At 66.6% G+C, this 12,459-nt stretch overlaps 1 non-coding gene across 1 annotated transcript; it reads left to right on the forward strand.

Annotated features, from left to right (window-relative positions):
• Nucleotides 1–229: 229 nt before the first annotated feature.
• Nucleotides 230–348, forward strand: LOC125980274 (5S ribosomal RNA). The gene has a single exon (XR_007485588.1). It is a non-coding gene; the product is annotated as a 5S ribosomal RNA (ribosomal RNA).
• The last annotated feature ends 12,111 nt before the right edge of the window (nt 349–12,459 follow it).

The raw sequence follows: 12,459 nt of genomic DNA on the forward strand, positions 1-12,459 counted from the left end.
GTCACCATTACGTTGAATTATTGGGAGCACCGAGCTTGTTTCTCAGAAACGAGCCGGTCCCATCCAGGCGTAATCGGAGACAATGAAACCCGAAGTGGTTAAGGTTTGTCTTTTAATGCAGGATGCTTGGTCTCCATGTGCCGAAGCAGTTTTGAAGGCTTCATTGGCTCGCTCGCTAGTTTGAGGGGCGATTGTGTCTATAAAATGCAAAATGTTGGGTCACCTCACGGCTTACGGCCATACTACCCTGAGAACGCCTGATCTCGTCTTATCTCGGAAGCTAAGCAGGGTCGGGCCTGGTTAGTACTTGGATGGGAGACTGCCTGGGAATACCAGGTGCTGTAAGCTTTTTCTTTTTCTTATGTGCACTTCAAGCTCTTTTTTTTTTTTTTTTTTCTTATGTGCACTTCAATCGTTTAAGCCAAGACCTTTTTACAACACCCATCACGAATGGCATTCGGAAACTGCAAGCCTAGTTTGAACTCCGACACTGAAACTACAACACGAGTTCAAAACCTCTATGTACAGTGAATAAAGAGCATGGCTCCCTGTGAACTCAAAGCAGCAGTCTTTACTTGTAAAAGAACCCAGCACAACACATTGCGCTTCCATGTAGTGTTTTTACCTTTTTCATGACTTTTATTTTGATACAGCCAAATGCAGGTTTTGTGCACTTCACTTTTCCGTTGGGCATTCGCGTAGAACCCTATTCCAGTTACGGCCAGATTCTTTTAGACTAGTGGTCCCCAACCTTTCTTGCGCTTGGGACCGGCTACGCGTCAGAAATATTTTTGCGGACCTGCCTTTATATATATAAATAAACAATAAATCTATATAAATAAATACTACATTTATAATAAATATATATACCGTATTTGCCGGTGTATTGGTCGACCTTTTTCGATCCAAAATCGACCGAAAAAAATTGACCTCGACTTATACACCGAGTCATAAAATTTAACTTCGTATTCATCGCTTCAAATGTGATGGTAACCAAGGCCGTTTCTCATGCATCTCATTGTGCGTTGCACTTAGAAAATTTGAACCGGGCGGCGTGCGCGAGTGCGCGGCCCGCTGGAAGTCGAATGAGGCGCCGCGACCACCTCCGCGGTGCTTATAAACAGCCGATCCGCTCGGCGGGGGCAATTTTCGGCCACTTGGCTCGTGCGCACGGCCTCCCGGATGTGCCGGGCGGGTGCGCGAGCTCGCCGGCCGCTGGAAGTCGAATGAGGCGCCGCGACCACCTCCGCGGTGCTTATAAACAGCCGATCCGCTCGGCGGGGGCTATTTTCGGCCATTTGGCTCGTGCGCACGGCCTCCCGGATGTGCCGGGCGGGTGCGCGAGCTCGCCGGCCGCTGGAAGTCGAATGAGGCGCCGCGACCACCTCCGCGGTGCTTATAAACAGCCGATCCGTTCGGCGGGGGCTATTTTCGGCCACTTGGCTCGTGCGCACGGCCTCCCGGATGTGCCGGGCGGGTGCGCGAGCTCGCCGCCCGCCGGAAGTCGAATGAGGCGCCGCGACCACCTCTGCGGTGCTTATAAACAGCCGATCCGCTCGGCGGGGGCTATTTTCGGCCACTTGGCTCGTGCGCACGGCCTCCCGGATGTGCCGGGCGGGGTGCGCGAGCTCGCCGGCCGCTGGAAGTCGAATGAGGCGCCGCGACCACCTCCGCGGTGCTTATAAACAGCCGATCCGCTCGGCGGGGGCTATTTTCGGCCACTTGGCTCGTGCGCACGGGCTCCCGGATGTGCCGGGCGGGTGCGCGAGCTCGCCGGCCGCTGGAAGTCGAATTAGGCGCCGCGACCACCTCCGCGGTGCTTATAAACAGCCGATCCGCTCGGCGGGGGCTATTTTCGGCCACTTGGCTCGTGCGCACGGCCTCCCGGATGTGCCGGGCGGGTGCGCGAGCTCGCCGGCCGCTGGAAGTCGAATGAGGCGCCGCGACCACCTCCGCGGTGCTTATAAACAGCCGATCCGCTCGGCGGGGGCTATTTTCGGCCACTTGGCTCGTGCGCACGGCCTCCCGGATGTGCCGGGCGGGTGCGCGAGCTCGCCGGCCGCTGGAAGTCGAATGAGGCGCCGCGACCACCTCCGCGGTGCTTATAAACAGCCGATCCGCTCGGCGGGGGCTATTTTCGGCCACTTGGCTCGTGCGCACGGCCTCCCGGATGTGCCGGGCGGGTTCGCGAGCTCGCCGGCCGCCGGAAGTCGAATGAGGCACCGCGACCACCTCCGCGGTGCTTATAAACAGCCGATCCGCTCGGCGGGGGCTATTTTCGGCCACTTGGCTCGTGCGCACGGCCTCCCGGATGTGCCGGGCGGGTGCGCGAGCTCGCCGGCCGCTGGAAGTCGAATGAGGCGCCGCGACCACCTCCGCGGTGCTTATAAACAGCCGATCCGCTCGGCGGGGGCTATTTTCGGCCACTTGGCTCGTGCGCACGGCCTCCCGGATGTGCCGGGCGGGTGCGCGAGCTCGCCGGCCGCTGGAAGTCGAATGAGGCGCCGCGACCACCTCCGCGGTGCTTATAAACAGCCGATCCGCTCGGCGGGGGCTATTTTCGGCCACTTGGCTCGTGCGCACGGGCTCCCGGATGTGCCGGGCGGGTGCGCGAGCTCGCCGGCCGCTGGAAGTCGAATTAGGCGCCGCGACCACCTCCGCGGTGCTTATAAACAGCCGATCCGCTCGGCGGGGGCTATTTTCGGCCACTTGGCTCGTGCGCACGGCCTCCCGGATGTGCCGGGCGGGTGCGCGAGCTCGCCGGCCGCTGGAAGTCGAATGAGGCGCCGCGACCACCTCCGCGGTGCTTATAAACAGCCGATCCGCTCGGCGGGGGCTATTTTCGGCCACTTGGCTCGTGCGCACGGCCTCCCGGATGTGCCGGGCGGGTGCGCGAGCTCGCCGGCCGCTGGAAGTCGAATGAGGCGCCGCGACCACCTCCGCGGTGCTTATAAACAGCCGATCCGCTCGGCGGGGGCTATTTTCGGCCACTTGGCTCGTGCGCACGGCCTCCCGGATGTGCCGGGCGGGTGCGCGAGCTCGCCGGCCGCCGGAAGTCGAATGAGGCGCCGCGACCACCTCCGCGGTGCTTATAAACAGCCGATCCGCTCGGCGGGGGCTATTTTCGGCCACTTGGCTCGTGCGCACGGCCTCCCGGATGTGCCGGGCGGGTGCGCGAGCTCGCCGGCCGCTGGAAGTCGAATGAGGCGCCGCGACCACCTCCGCGGTGCTTATAAACAGCCGATCCGCTCGGCGGGGGCTATTTTCGGCCACTTGGCTCGTGCGCACGGCCTCCCGGATGTGCCGGGCGGGTGCGCGAGCTCGCCGGCCGCTGGAAGTCGAATGAGGCGCCGCGACCACCTCCGCGGTGCTTATAAACAGCCGATCCGCTCGGCGGGGGCTATTTTCGGCCACTTGGCTCGTGCGCACGGCCTCCCGGATGTGCCGGGCGGGTTCGCGAGCTCGCCGGCCGCCGGAAGTCGAATGAGGCACCGCGACCACCTCCGCGGTGCTTATAAACAGCCGATCCGCTCGGCGGGGGCTATTTTCGGCCACTTGGCTCGTGCGCACGGCCTCCCGGATGTGCCGGGCGGGTGCGCGAGCTCGCCGGCCGCTGGAAGTCGAATGAGGCGCCGCGACCACCTCCGCGGTGCTTATAAACAGCCGATCCGCTCGGCGGGGGCTATTTTCGGCCACTTGGCTCGTGCGCACGGCCTCCCGGATGTGCCGGGCGGGTGCGCGAGCTCGCCGGCCGCTGGAAGTCGAATGAGGCGCCGCGACCACCTCCGCGGTGCTTATAAACAGCCGATCCGCTCGGCGGGGGCTATTTTCGGCCACTTGGCTCGTGCGCACGGGCTCCCGGATGTGCCGGGCGGGTGCGCGAGCTCGCCGGCCGCTGGAAGTCGAATTAGGCGCCGCGACCACCTCCGCGGTGCTTATAAACAGCCGATCCGCTCGGCGGGGGCTATTTTCGGCCACTTGGCTCGTGCGCACGGCCTCCCGGATGTGCCGGGCGGGGTGCGCGAGCTCGCCGGCCGCTGGAAGTCGAATGAGGCGCCGCGACCACCTCCGCGGTGCTTATAAACAGCCGATCCGCTCGGCGGGGGCTATTTTCGGCCACTTGGCTCGTGCGCACGGCCTCCCGGATGTGCCGGGCGGGGTGCGCGAGCTCGCCGGCCGCTGGAAGTCGAATGAGGCGCCGCGACCACCTCCGCGGTGCTTATAAACAGCCGATCCGCTCGGCGGGGGCTATTTTCGGCCACTTGGCTCGTGCGCACGGCCTCCCGGATGTGCCGGGCGGGTGCGCGAGCTCGCCGGCCGCCGGAAGTCGAATGAGGCGCCGCGACCACCTCCGCGGTGCTTATAAACAGCCGATCCGCTCGGCGGGGGCTATTTTCGGCCACTTGGCTCGTGCGCACGGCCTCCCGGATGTGCCGGGCGGGTGCGCGAGCTCGCCGGCCGCTGGAAGTCGAATGAGGCGCCGCGACCACCTCCGCGGTGCTTATAAACCGCCGATCCGCTCGGCGGGGGCTATTTTCGGCCACTTGGCTCGTGCGCACGGCCTCCCGGATGTGCCGGGCGGGTGCGCGAGCTCGCCGGCCGCTGGAAGTCGAATGAGGCGCCGCGACCACCTCCGCGGTGCTTATAAACAGCCGATCCGCTCGGCGGGGGCTATTTTCGGCCACTTGGCTCGTGCGCACGGCCTCCCGGATGTGCCGGGCGGGTGCGCGAGCTCGCCGGCCGCTGGAAGTCGAATGAGGCGCCGCGACCACCTCCGCGGTGCTTATAAACAGCCGATCCGCTCGGCGGGGGCTATTTTCGGCCACTTGGCTCGTGCGCACGGCCTCCCGGATGTGCCGGGCGGGTGCGCGAGCTCGCTGGCCGCTGGAAGTCGAATGAGGCGCCGCGACCACCTCCGCGGTGCTTATAAACAGCCGATCCGCTCGGCGGGGGCTATTTTCGGCCACTTGGCTCGTGCGCACGGCCTCCCGGATGTGCCGGGCGGGTGCGCGAGCTCGCCGGCCGCTGGAAGTCGAATGAGGCGCCGCGACCACCTCCGCGGTGCTTATAAACAGCCGATCCGCTCGGCGGGGGCTATTTTCGGCCACTTGGCTCGTGCGCACGGCCTCCCGGATGTGCCGGGCGGGTGCGCGAGCTCGCCGGCCGCTGGAAGTCGAATGAGGCGCCGCGACCACCTCCGCGGTGCTTATAAACAGCCGATCCGCTCGGCGGGGGCTATTTTCGGCCACTTGGCTCGTGCGCACGGCCTCCCGGATGTGCCGGGCGGGTGCGCGAGCTCGCCGGCCGCCGGAAGTCGAATGAGGCGCCGCGACCACCTCCGCGGTGCTTATAAACAGCCGATCCGCTCGGCGGGGGCTATTTTCGGCCACTTGGCTCGTGCGCACGGCCTCCCGGATGTGCCGGGCGGGTGCGCGAGCTCGCCGGCCGCTGGAAGTCGAATGAGGCGCCGCGACCACCTCCGCGGTGCTTATAAACCGCCGATCCGCTCGGCGGGGGCTATTTTCGGCCACTTGGCTCGTGCGCACGGCCTCCCGGATGTGCCGGGCGGGTGCGCGAGCTCGCCGGCCGCTGGAAGTCGAATGAGGCGCCGCGACCACCTCCGCGGTGCTTATAAACAGCCGATCCGCTCGGCGGGGGCTATTTTCGGCCACTTGGCTCGTGCGCACGGCCTCCCGGATGTGCCGGGCGGGTGCGCGAGCTCGCCGGCCGCTGGAAGTCGAATGAGGCGCCGCGACCACCTCCGCGGTGCTTATAAACAGCCGATCCGCTCGGCGGGGGCTATTTTCGGCCACTTGGCTCGTGCGCACGGCCTCCCGGATGTGCCGGGCGGGTGCGCGAGCTCGCTGGCCGCTGGAAGTCGAATGAGGCGCCGCGACCACCTCCGCGGTGCTTATAAACAGCCGATCCGCTCGGCGGGGGCTATTTTCGGCCACTTGGCTCGTGCGCACGGCCTCCCGGATGTGCCGGGCGGGTGCGCGAGCTCGCCGGCCGCTGGAAGTCGAATGAGGCGCCGCGACCACCTCCGCGGTGCTTATAAACAGCCGATCCGCTCGGCGGGGGCTATTTTCGGCCACTTGGCTCGTGCGCACGGCCTCCCGGATGTGCCGGGCGGGTGCGCGAGCTCGCCGGCCGCTGGAAGTCGAATGAGGCGCCGCGACCACCTCCGCGGTGCTTATAAACCGCCGATCCGCTCGGCGGGGGCTATTTTCGGCCACTTGGCTCGTGCGCACGGCCTCCCGGATGTGCCGGGCGGGTGCGCGAGCTCGCCGGCCGCTGGAAGTCGAATGAGGCGCCGCGACCACCTCCGCGGTGCTTATAAAAAGCCGATCCGCTCGGCGGGGGCTATTTTCGGCCACTTGGCTCGTGCGCACGGCCTCCCGGATGTGCCGGGCGGGTGCGCGGGCTCGCCGGCCGCTGGAAGTCGAATGAGGCGCCGCGACCACCTCCGCGGTGCTTATAAACAGCCGATCCGCTCGGCGGGGGCTATTTTCGGCCACTTGGCTCGTGCGCACGGCCTCCCGGATGTGCCGGGCGGGTGCGCGAGCTCGCCGGCCGCTGGAAGTCGAATGAGGCGCCGCGACCACCTCCGCGGTGCTTATAAACAGCCGATCCGCTCGGCGGGGGCTATTTTCGGCCACTTGGCTCGTGCGCACGGCCTCCCGGATGTGCCGGGCGGGTGCGCGAGCTCGCCGGCCGCTGGAAGTCGAATGAGGCGCCGCGACCACCTCCGCGGTGCTTATAAACAGCCGATCCGCTCGGCGGGGGCTATTTTCGGCCACTTGGCTCGTGCGCACGGCCTCCCGGATGTGCCGGGCGGGTGCGCGAGCTCGCCGGCCGCTGGAAGTCGAATTAGGCGCCGCGACCACCTCCGCGGTGCTTATAAACAGCCGATCCGCTCGGCGGGGGCTATTTTCGGCCACTTGGCTCGTGCGCACGGCCTCCCGGATGTGCCGGGCGGGTGCGCGAGCTCGCCGGCCGCTGGAAGTCGAATGAGGCGCCGCGACCACCTCCGCGGTGCTTATAAACAGCCGATCCGTTCGGCGGGGGCTATTTTCGGCCACTTGGCTCGTGCGCACGGCCTCCCGGATGTGCCGAGCGGGTGCGCGAGCTCGCCGCCCGCCGGAAGTCGAATGAGGCGCCGCGACCACCTCTGCGGTGCTTATAAACAGCCGATCCGTTTGGCGGGGGCTATTTTCGGCCACTTGACTCGTGCGCACGGCCTCCCGGATGTGCCGGGCGGGTGCGCGAGCTCGCCGGCCGCTGGAAGTCGAATGAGGCGCCGCGACCACCTCCGCGGTGCTTATAAACAGCCGATCCGCTCGGCGGGGGCTATTTTCGGCCACTTGGCTCGTGCGCACGGCCTCCCGGATGTGCCGGGCGGGTGCGCGAGCTCGCCGGCCGCTGGAAGTCGAATGAGGCGCCGCGACCACCTCCGCGGTGCTTATAAACAGCCGATCCGCTCGGCGGGGGCTATTTTCGGCCACTTGGCTCGTGCGCACGGCCTCCCGGATGTGCCGGAGAGGTGCGCGAGCTCGCCGGCCGCTGGAAGTCGAATGAGGCGCCGCGACCACCTCCGCGGTGCTTATAAACAGCCGATCCGCTCGGCGGGGGCTATTTTCGGCCACTTGGCTCGTGCGCACGGCCTCCCGGATGTGCCGGGCGGGTGCGCGAGCTCGCCGGCCGCTGGAAGTCGAATGAGGCGCCGCGACCACCTCCGCAGTGCTTATAAACAGCCGATCCGCTCGGCGGGGGCTATTTTCGGCCACTTGGCTCGTGCGCACGGCCTCCCGGATGTGCCGGAGAGGTGCGCGAGCTCGCCGGCCGCTGGAAGTCGAATGAGGCGCCGCGACCACCTCCGCGGTGCTTATAAACCGCCGATCCGCTCGGCGGGGGCTATTTTCGGCCACTTGGCTCGTGCGCACGGCCTCCCGGATGTGCCGGGCGGGTGCGCGAGCTCGCCGGCCGCTGGAAGTCGAATGAGGCGCCGCGACCACCTCCGCGGTGCTTATAAACAGCCGATCCGCTCGGCGGGGGCTATTTTCGGCCACTTGGCTCGTGCGCACGGCCTCCCGGATGTGCCGGGCGGGTGCGCGAGCTCGCCGGCCGCTGGAAGTCGAATGAGGCGCCGCGACCACCTCCGCGGTGCTTATAAACAGCCGATCCGCTTGGCGGGGGCTATTTTCGGCCACTTGGCTCGTGCGCACGGCCTCCCGGATGTGCCGGGCGGGTGCGCGAGCTCGCCGGCCGCTGGAAGTCGAATGAGGCGCCGCGACCACCTCCGCGGTGCTTATAAACAGCCGATCCGCTCGGCGGGGGCTATTTTCGGCCACTTGGCTCGTGCGCACGGCCTCCCGGATGTGCCGGGCGGGTGCGCGAGCTCGCCGGCCGCTGGAAGTCGAATGAGGCGCCGCGACCACCTCCGCGGTGCTTATAAAAAGCCGATCCGCTCGGCGGGGGCTATTTTCGGCCACTTGGCTCGTGCGCACGGCCTCCCGGATGTGCCGGGCGGGTGCGCGGGCTCGCCGGCCGCTGGAAGTCGAATGAGGCGCCGCGACCACCTCCGCGGTGCTTATAAACAGCCGATCCGCTCGGCGGGGGCTATTTTCGGCCACTTGGCTCGTGCGCACGGCCTCCCGGATGTGCCGGGCGGGTGCGCGAGCTCGCCGGCCGCTGGAAGTCGAATGAGGCGCCGCGACCACCTCCGCGGTGCTTATAAACAGCCGATCCGCTCGGCGGGGGCTATTTTCGGCCACTTGGCTCGTGCGCACGGCCTCCCGGATGTGCCGGGCGGGTGCGCGAGCTCGCCGGCCGCTGGAAGTCGAATGAGGCGCCGCGACCACCTCCGCGGTGCTTATAAACAGCCGATCCGCTCGGCGGGGGCTATTTTCGGCCACTTGGCTCGTGCGCACGGCCTCCCGGATGTGCCGGGCGGGTGCGCGAGCTCGCCGGCCGCTGGAAGTCGAATTAGGCGCCGCGACCACCTCCGCGGTGCTTATAAACAGCCGATCCGCTCGGCGGGGGCTATTTTCGGCCACTTGGCTCGTGCGCACGGCCTCCCGGATGTGCCGGGCGGGTGCGCGAGCTCGCCGGCCGCTGGAAGTCGAATGAGGCGCCGCGACCACCTCCGCGGTGCTTATAAACAGCCGATCCGTTCGGCGGGGGCTATTTTCGGCCACTTGGCTCGTGCGCACGGCCTCCCGGATGTGCCGGGCGGGTGCGCGAGCTCGCCGCCCGCCGGAAGTCGAATGAGGCGCCGCGACCACCTCTGCGGTGCTTATAAACAGCCGATCCGCTCGGCGGGGGCTATTTTCGGCCACTTGACTCGTGCGCACGGCCTCCCGGATGTGCCGGGCGGGTGCGCGAGCTCGCCGGCCGCTGGAAGTCGAATGAGGCGCCGCGACCACCTCCGCGGTGCTTATAAACAGCCGATCCGCTCGGCGGGGGCTATTTTCGGCCACTTGGCTCGTGCGCACGGCCTCCCGGATGTGCCGGGCGGGTGCGCGAGCTCGCCGGCCGCTGGAAGTCGAATGAGGCGCCGCGACCACCTCCGCGGTGCTTATAAACAGCCGATCCGCTCGGCGGGGGCTATTTTCGGCCACTTGGCTCGTGCGCACGGCCTCCCGGATGTGCCGGAGAGGTGCGCGAGCTCGCCGGCCGCTGGAAGTCGAATGAGGCGCCGCGACCACCTCCGCGGTGCTTATAAACAGCCGATCCGCTCGGCGGGGGCTATTTTCGGCCACTTGGCTCGTGCGCACGGCCTCCCGGATGTGCCGGGCGGGTGCGCGAGCTCGCCGGCCGCTGGAAGTCGAATGAGGCGCCGCGACCACCTCCGCGGTGCTTAGAAACAGCCGATCCGCTCGGCGGGGGCTATTTTCGGCCACTTGGCTCGTGCGCACGGCCTCCCGGATGTGCCGGGCGGGTGCGCGAGCTCGCCGGCCGCTGGAAGTCGAATGAGGCTCCGCGACCACCTCCGCGGTGCTTATAAACAGCCGATCCGCTCGGCGGGGGCTATTTTCGGCCACTTGGCTCGTGCGCACGGCCTCCCGGATGTGCCGGGCGGGTGCGCGAGCTCGCCGGCCGCTGGAAGTCGAATGAGGCGCCGCGACCACCTCCGCGGTGCTTATAAACAGCCGATCCGCTCGGCGGGGGCTATTTTCGGCCACTTGGCTCGTGCGCACGGCCTCCCGGATGTGCCGGGCGGGTACGCGAGCTCGCCGGCCGCTGGAAGTCGAATGAGGCGCCGCGACCACCTCCGCGGTGCTTATAAACAGCCGATCCGCTTGGCGGGGGCTATTTTCGGCCACTTGGCTCGTGCGCACGGCCTCCCGGATGTGCCGGGCGGGTGCGCGAGCTCGCCGGCCGCTGGAAGTCGAATGAGGCGCCGCGACCACCTCCGCGGTGCTTATAAACAGCCGATCCGCTTGGCGGGGGCTATTTTCGGCCACTTGGCTCGTGCGCACGGCCTCCCGGATGTGCCGGGCGGGTGCGCGAGCTCGCCGGCCGCTGGAAGTCGAATGAGGCGCCGCGACCACCTCCGCGGTGCTTATAAACAGCCGATCCGCTCGGCGGGGGCTATTTTCGGCCACTTGGCTCGTGCGCACGGCCTCCCGGATGTGCCGGGCGGGTGCACGAGCTCGCCGGCCGCTGGAAGTCGAATGAGGCGCCGCGACCACCTCCGCGGTGCTTATAAACAGCCGATCCGCTCGGCGGGGGCGATTTTCGGCCACTTGGCTCGTGCGCACGGCCTCCCGGATGTGCCGGGCGGGTGCGCGAGCTCGCCGGCCGCTGGAAGTCGAATTAGGCGCCGCGACCACCTCCGCGGTGCTTATAAACAGCTGATCCGCTCGGCGGGGGCTATTTTCGGCCACTTGGCTCGTGCGCACGGCCTCCCGGATGTGCCGGGCGGGTGCGCGAGCTCGCCGGCCGCTGGAAGTCGAATTAGGCGCCGCGACCACCTCCGCGGTGCTTATAAACAGCCGATCCGCTCGGCGGGGGCTATTTTCGGCCACTTGGCTCGTGCGCACGGCCTCCCGGATGTGCCGGGCGGGTGCGCGAGCTCGCCGGCCGCTGGAAGTCGAATTAGGCGCCGCGACCACCTCCGCAGTGCTTATAAACAGCCGATCCGCTCGGCGGGGGCTATTTTCGGCCACTTGGCTCGTGCGCACGGCCTCCCGGATGTGCCGGAGAGGTGCGCGAGCTCGCCGGCCGCTGGAAGTCGAATGAGGCGCCGCGACCACCTCCGCGGTGCTTATAAACAGCCGATCCGCTCGGCGGGGGCTATTTTCGGCCACTTGGCTCGTGCGCACGGCCTCCCGGATGTGCCGGGCGGGTGCGCGAGCTCGCCGGCCGCTGGAAGTCGAATGAGGCGCCGCGACCACCTCCGCGGTGCTTAGAAACAGCCGATCCGCTCGGCGGGGGCTATTTTCGGCCACTTGGCTCGTGCGCACGGCCTCCCGGATGTGCCGGGCGGGTGCGCGAGCTCGCCGGCCGCTTGAAGTCGAATGAGGCGCCGCGACCACCTCCGCGGTGCTTATAAACAGCCGATCCTCTCGGCGGGGGCTATTTTCGGCCACTTGGCTCGTGCGCACGGCCTCCCGGATGTGCCGGGCGGGTGCGCGAGCTCGCCGGCCGCTGGAAGTCGAATGAGGCGCCCGACCACCTCCGCGGTGCTTATAAACAGCCGATCCGCTCGGCGGGGGCTATTTTCGGCCACTTGGCTCGTGCGCACGGCCTCCCGGATGTGCCGGGCGGGTGCGCGAGCTCGCCGGCCGCTGGAAGTCGAATGAGGCGCCGCGACCACCTCCGCGGTGCTTATAAACAGCCGATCCGCTCGGCGGGGGCTATTTTCGGCCACTTGGCTCGTGCGCACGGCCTCCCGGATGTGCCGGGCGGGTGCGCGAGCTCGCCGGCCGCTGGAAGTCCAATGAGGCGCCGCGATCTCCTCCGCGGTGCTTATAAAGTGCCGATCCGCTCGGCTTGGAGCTATTTCCGGCCTCCCGTTGGTGCCGGGCGGCGTGCGCGAGCTCGCCGGCCGCGATCTCCTCCGCGGTGCTTATAAACAGCAGCATGCGCACGGCCTCCCAGAATTTGAACACATTTCGTCAATAAATTTCGCATATTGAATTTTGAAGTTTAATATAATGCAACAATTGAGCTCGACTTATACAAAGGATATATCATAAAATCGTAAATTTCCGTCGAATTTTAGGTGGTCGACTTATACACCGAGTCGACCTGTACACCGGCAAATACGGTAAATACGATTAAATAAAATGATACGACTGGCATAAAAACAAATGTAAACCACATAAAAATAAAAGTCACCATTACGTTGAATTATTGGGAGCACCGAGCTTGTTTCTCAGAAACGAGCCGGTCCCATCCAGGCGTAATCGGAGACAATGAAACCCGAAGTGGTTAAGGTTTGTCTTTTAATGC

This window comes from Syngnathus scovelli, chromosome 13, assembly GCF_024217435.2.
Source record: "Syngnathus scovelli strain Florida chromosome 13, RoL_Ssco_1.2, whole genome shotgun sequence".
Lineage (NCBI taxonomy): Eukaryota > Metazoa > Chordata > Actinopteri > Syngnathiformes > Syngnathidae > Syngnathus > Syngnathus scovelli.